Source organism: Falco cherrug, chromosome 9 (assembly GCF_023634085.1).
Source record: "Falco cherrug isolate bFalChe1 chromosome 9, bFalChe1.pri, whole genome shotgun sequence".
Classification (NCBI taxonomy): domain Eukaryota; kingdom Metazoa; phylum Chordata; class Aves; order Falconiformes; family Falconidae; genus Falco; species Falco cherrug.
In genome coordinates, this window is record NC_073705.1 from 56,095,009 (window position 1) to 56,101,600 (window position 6,592).

At 39.5% G+C, this 6,592-nt stretch overlaps 1 long non-coding RNA gene across 1 annotated transcript; it reads left to right on the top strand.

The window, feature by feature from the left end:
- The first annotated feature begins 1,000 nt into the window (after nucleotides 1-1,000).
- On the top strand, nucleotides 1,001-6,383 carry LOC114015873 (uncharacterized). The gene is made up of 2 exons (XR_008734021.1): nucleotides 1,001-1,040; nucleotides 1,511-6,383. It is a non-coding gene; the product is annotated as an uncharacterized LOC114015873 (long non-coding RNA).
- Nucleotides 6,384-6,592: the final 209 nt, after the last annotated feature.

Sequence of the window (6,592 nt, forward strand, 5' to 3'; positions counted from 1 at the left end):
GCACCCTCAGGAAGCTGTGGTACTCTTCAGAAGAGATGCTGGTGCTCCCTCTCTTGGACCACCTTCATGAAGAGTGGTGTTGGTCACTCAGTGACTAAGGACACCTTTTCTGTGGTGATTAATGCCTTGCAGCTTTTGCACTAGTACACTGATCTGGGAAGACTTTTTTTTTTTTTTTTTTAATTTTAATTGCTGTCCCTCACGCACATGTAGAATATAGCTAATTTTTTGGAAAGGTTTGCTTAGTTCCAGTGTAACCACCAAGCTGCACCTATTTTTTTTCTTTCTTACTGACTCTAATTCACAGCTTGAGTAAACCGATGAGAAGAACAGTGATATAAAATAATCTAATCAAGAGAATAGCATACCTACCTTTCAGATTGTTTTTAAACAGTAAATCTCAAAGGATTTTATGGCGCAGTCATTATCATTGTCTCCACTAACTTGATGGGGAGAACAGAGGTGCAGTGATTTATTTAACTAAGTTGCTGAGTGCAGGATAATAGCATCCAGGTCTCCTGGGTTCCAGTCCTGTCCTGCTTATGGCGTGTTGCACTGTTGGCTGGCTGTGTGGCCTTTTCTTTCATGTTTTTCAACTAATTTTCACTTCGGGTAATTATCTTAGGAAAACTTAAATAGTAATTGCTTTAACACTGGTTTTCACATGACATAGTAAACCCAATATGGGTATAATGTAAGGTGGGTTAGAGAAGTGGGCTGTGCCTGGAAGTAGGAAGATGTAGGATTTCTACCTGAGTGTCCCTGTATCAGTATGTCCACCAGAAAGCTGATTAACTATGTCTGAGGACGGGCAGGGCTATGATACTTTTGCCACTTAAATTTTAACAGCACAGGAGTCAAGGCATCTCCTGAGTCTGAGATACTCTTCTACCCTATTTCTTTTCTTCTGGGGGAGGAAAATCACCTAAAAGACATCAGAAGTAAACTTAACCTTTAGTGTGCTGACCTGTGTATCTGTTTCAGAGGGAAGAGGCAGCAGATAGAATATTTGGACTTCAAAGGATTGTTTCACTTCAGGTGTAAGTATGGTTATTAAGAAAAAAATCATATGGTCACAAAATACTGCTTGGAATAAAGTAGATCAATGTAGGCTAACAGATCAGGGTTAAAAGTGAGGCTAGTCACAGAGACCTTAACCTCATACATATTTGGAGACTGTGAAATTGTTCAGAATAGGGAAAGAACTCTGCAATAATTGCTAGATATTTTGTGTTGGGAAACAAATTAACTGATTTTTTTATTTTAAACAGCTTGTGACCTGGCTTGTGATTTGTCAGAAACTAAAACTCTTGCATTATTTAAAATAATACTTAAGAGAAAAAATATACTAGCAGCCAAGAGTTCTGTGACTCTTTAACTTCAGGGCTACTTATAGACCCAGTACCACAGTTGATAGTGTTTTCTGTCTGTGTATGATTTAACAGTATGAGCTGTTGTGCTAACCGTTACACACACATTTTAATTCCTTGTGCGTTCTTTTTCCAAGCAGGGAAGGCTTGAACTGCAAAAAATGCCCCTTTGTGCATATCCAAGATTGGGAACAGTGAAGTCTCTGTTATCATCATGCTCAGCTACAGGCTTTGAAACCCCATGTGAAGGGCAAATGTCTGCAGTCGGGGTGAAAAATGTCCACTTACACTGTAGCAAATCACAGCTTGCTTGGGTAAATGTTCCTTCATGAGTATCCGTGTCAGGTGCCAAAAGTCAGGGAAATACTGTAGAACGGTGGGACAAATGTGCCATGTCAACTGTTCATTTTCCTTAGAAATGCACCTGGTATGAAACATGCAAGTGATGCAAATAAGCAGAAATGTGAAAGGTATCTGAAGTGTGACTGGTTGTACTCATGGGACAATGATCATGGTAGCTGTTTGAGATACAAACATTTTCTCAAGCAATTCAGGTAGTGGGTGCCTTCTGAGGCAGGTGCCCATTATGTCGAGCCAGGAATTTTGATGGTGATCAGACTTGCAGATGATGTTGAGCTGTCACAGGTTCCATGCAGTTGGACTTCAGGTCGTTGTGGTGTGACTGGCAGTGCTGGGAAAGAGCATCCCCTCTAATAAAAGCCCCACCACACCCCGCGTGTGTTGCCTTTGGGGTGCTGGCTCTACTGGCTGCTGTAGACATGAATGAGATTTCGTTACTGCATTTAGCTGTGAGCCCTTAATGATGCTGTTAGTGTCATTGCAAACCTCCCATAGACCTTGTGGGAAGGAGAACTTCCCACTGGGTTTGCAGAGTTGTCCCGTATCTGTAAATTCTAAAATTGCCTCTGGACCCTGGTAGGGGGATAGAGAGGAAAACATGTTTTTCTTTTCTTTTCTTTTTCTTTTCTTTTTTTTTTTTTTCATTCTCTTTTTCTTCTGTTCCAAGAAATGTTCCCCAAGAATTGCTGTATTTTTCTTCTGCAGGGATAAGTGCTAAAAGCCTGCTCAGCCTCTGCAATCTAAATAAGTAACAACGAATATCTTGCGATGAGGTCCACTGTGTAATAGAGACCTTCTGAAGGTCTTCTTTCTTAAAAATGCGCCATTTCATGTCTGAGAGGAAAGAAAAAGTTCTCAGTCTCTTTTGGAGTGTCTAATTTAGATATTTCTGAGTCCATCTCCCTATTTCACCAGAGGCTTTTAGAGAATTGCCACTCCTTTTATTCCAAGTAACACTGAAATTGTACCTGGAGTACCTGGAGTGGTATTGCTGGATATTCCTGGTGTCTGCATGTCACCCAGACAGGAACTGCCCTTCACCTCTGTTTCTCAAGGCTCTTTCATATTGTGTTTTATTGACATTTTTTTCTTTGGATTTGTCATTAATATTTGACAACTGTAGTAATGAACCTCCTGTGTCTTTGCAAGTTATATTTACGATAAAATTCTCCCCATTTCAGCATATGCTGGTTAATGGGGCCTGGTGTATTCTTTGGTTTCAGAAGGTGTAAATGCTTAGAGATGAAATACGTTCCTTCTTGTGTGCATGAGGAGAGCATATTGCTTATTTGGCTAAGTGCTGGTAAAATCTCAAGGAAAACCATACATTAAAAGAAAAGGATTATTTTCTGGTTTTGCAGATTCACTGTTTAGCTGTTTTGCTAATGTGCCATAAAGATTATGTTCTGGTTTTCCGTATAATGTCGTTTCTCACATGTATTAGGTGAAAGGAAGCAGCTGGGTATGGTCAGGTAGGATTCCTTCTCCAGGGCTGTATTTGCACTATGCTTTTAATCTTACAATGGGCAAAGTTGATGTGTAACAAAAAACATATTCTGAGGAGTATTTTGGTATCAAAAAAGTGCTGTATGTGTTTAATTTGTTAGGTCTCATCTATCATTCATCCTACATGAAATAACTGACCTTTTTATAGAGAACTTTGATTTCTTGCTTTAAAGTATATTCGTAGTCAGTTATAAATTATGGTCTTCACATGGGAATCACTTGGTGAAACTTACAGCCTGTGTGATGCATGAGTTCAAATAGATCATAACAGTCTCTTCTGGCTCCAAAATCTACGACTCTGAAAATCTCATCTAATTTAATATGTGCAAAAGTACCATGAGGATTTCACTTGGGTTCAGTGCTGACACGGGTATAAGTAAGAACCAAACACATACATTGGGTCAGACCAGCATAAGGAATCGTGTTTCCAGCACTGGTTGAAGGCAGTTACTTTGAGGAGACTTGTTACCTTATTTTTGATTTGTGCTCAAAATATTTCTATTTCTACTTATTTTTCTTCTGGTTTTGCAGAGCATATAGCAGGGGAGACCCTACCAGCTGGGGTGATTTAGGGATGCACTGAAACCATTCTCAGGTTTGTCATCATTAGCAATGTAAGAGAGGACTGTACCGACGGGACTGGCCCTTGCCCGTGCAGTCAGACTCCCCCAGACCTGCTGGTCTGGAGTAAGACATCTCTAAGTGGTCTTCCCTCACTGGACATCAACATTTCACGTGAAGAGAGGAACCCCAAAGTACGCTGTGCATCTTCGTCACCCTGCCGCATCTGTGAGAAAAGGGCCAGCTTGCTTTGCTGATTTTTATTTCTCTGAAGAAATGGTATTTTTAAGTACTGTGAACAAAAATATTTAATGCTGAAGGAAATTCGATTCACAGAATTGACCTATGAAGCAAAGGTCAAGTGATCTACTAATGATGTTTTTTAATGTGACCTTCATGATACAGACATTTTCATCCTTTACTGATACCTTCCTAAAACTGAAAAAAAGAGTACAAGTTCCATTTTTATGCACCCAGATCAATCCCATCCAAAATATCTAAATGATAGTTATAGTGTAAAACTACCATATATTTCCTAAAAGACTAAATTCCTGTATTATAGTTTCCTGGCAAGTCTGCTAACAGAAAGAATTTCTTCAAATTTATCTCTCTGTGGCCACTCAGTGTTTGCTTCACCACTGCGTGACTGATAATAGATATATTGAAAGAGACTGGTGTGTACAGAGAAGGTGCTTTGGTTATAATTTATCCAAGGCAATCAGCAGAAGCCAACACATCTGGAAGAAATTATCTAATTATTTTATGGAAGTTAATTGTCCTTCCTACCCCATCTTACCCCTTCCCCTCCCTTATTTAACACAAAGCATGTTTTACCTGGAAAAGCAGCAACTGTCACTGTTCAGAATGCAGCTAAAAGGTCAAAGGTGCCTATAAAACCTAAGTGCTGTAGGCAGCACATCACATTTGCCTGATGTAATTATTCTCCTTCCTAACCCCCTACTTCCCTGGGATTAATCAGTGACACCTCATGCTGAACAGCCAGGGATGATTTTGACAGAGGGAGGCAAAATGGAACGTGAAATGGCAAAAGAAAAAAGAATTAAATCTTACGCCTTGTTCCTGCAGGTTTGTATTGCTTGCCCATTTTCAAAGAGCAAACAGTAATCATCCCAGCTTCATTTCCTTTGCATCTTACTCTAGTCTGAAACAGCTTTCTGTGTGAGCATATGGTTATAACCTGAAAAAAACATCCTAGAAAACTGAAGTGGGGGGAAAAAAAGGAACTTGAGGTTTTTGAGCTATTTTTCTTGATGTCTTAAGAAAACAAGGGATATTTGGTGATACACGGTGCATGTGCTGCTCAGGTCATGCTGGATGCCTGAGACAGCAACGTAGGCAGAGAAAGGGAGGAGTGATGTACGTATTGTGGCAGGCACCACTGCCTGGAAATCACTCCAGGGGCACCTACGGTGGCATTTCAGTTTGGAAGCACTCTTGAAACAATTCTGATTTTCTCTGCTGTCAATGCTCCAGTTTGCAGCGTGAGGTGCCCAGGCTGCAGCCCCATGCAGCTTGGGGCAAGCTGGAGGGCTGCCTTGAATCTTGTGGGCCAGTTCTAAATAGCCATTCAGTCCACCTAGTCCAAAATCATATCAAACAAAGAAATCCCAACCCTGAACTGAGAGAGGAGCGGCTGTCAGGACCGCAGCAGCATCCTTAATCTTCCGGCTCTGCTCCTCCTGCTCCACGATGTAACACCAGCACAGGTTGCAGTGCTTAAATCCAGCGCAGGCTGGAAGCACACAACTGTTTTTAATTTGGCAATTCACAAGGTCAAGGATAAGTATGATTTAAATGATTTGATTAATCAGAATTTTCCCTTTTGGGGTTACAAATGCAGTATTTGCTTTTCTTTTTTTTTTTTCTTTTTTTTTTTTTTCTTGGCCTATGCCAGTTACCCCGAGCCTATGCATCTCTGGATTTTGGCATAAATCCAGTTAAAATCATTTAGCTGGAGCCTGACCTTTAAAGAACTCCAGTTTTTGGAGTCATGACCAATTAAGGCACATAATCTCCAGTAGAAATAGTCAGGTGTAGCCAAGTTAATTTTTTAACCAAAGGCTTTAAAAAGAACTGAAAAATTAAAATTAAATTTTAATTTGTTATTCATTCCCATGGTTTAATTATGCAGTGTTCCTCCAGCAATAAATGTTTTAGTCTAGAGTGATTGTTAATTTATGAATGTATTCTGTATTGATTTTTGAGCAAAGCTATTTAAGCAACATCACCTTTCTTTCAGCATTTTATCTTTAGCAAGCTTAAGGTATTTGAATTTCTTATCTTCCAATTCTGGTTCAAGGATTTATTAGAGCAAAGGTCAAACATAATTACATTTAAATATGAAATAAGCCTATAATACAACAGCTGAAATGGTGCCATTACAGTGCATAAGGTTTCTGTAAGGAAGAGGTGTCAGGCTTTTCAAAATGTTTTCACTTTTGTTTTTTACAGTAAATTGATACTAGCGCACTGTATCAGAAATGTGGAACTTCTGAGTAAAGAAGTCTGGGTTTTAACTGGAGGAAGAGCAAATTGTTTTGGAAATAACTTTTTTTTTTTTTTTTTTTTTTTTTTTTAACATAAATAATAGTATTTAGGGTTGTGGAGCAGGAATTCCAGCCTTCATAGCTAAATGTGCACCATGGGCTCACTTACTCAGATACAGCCATGAAAAGACTTTTCCAACAACCTGAATAATACTTGCTACTTCTCGGCTGTAAGAATTTTCTGGCCTGAAGCCACTGCACTGTCCAAACTGTGTTTAGTTCAGCTTG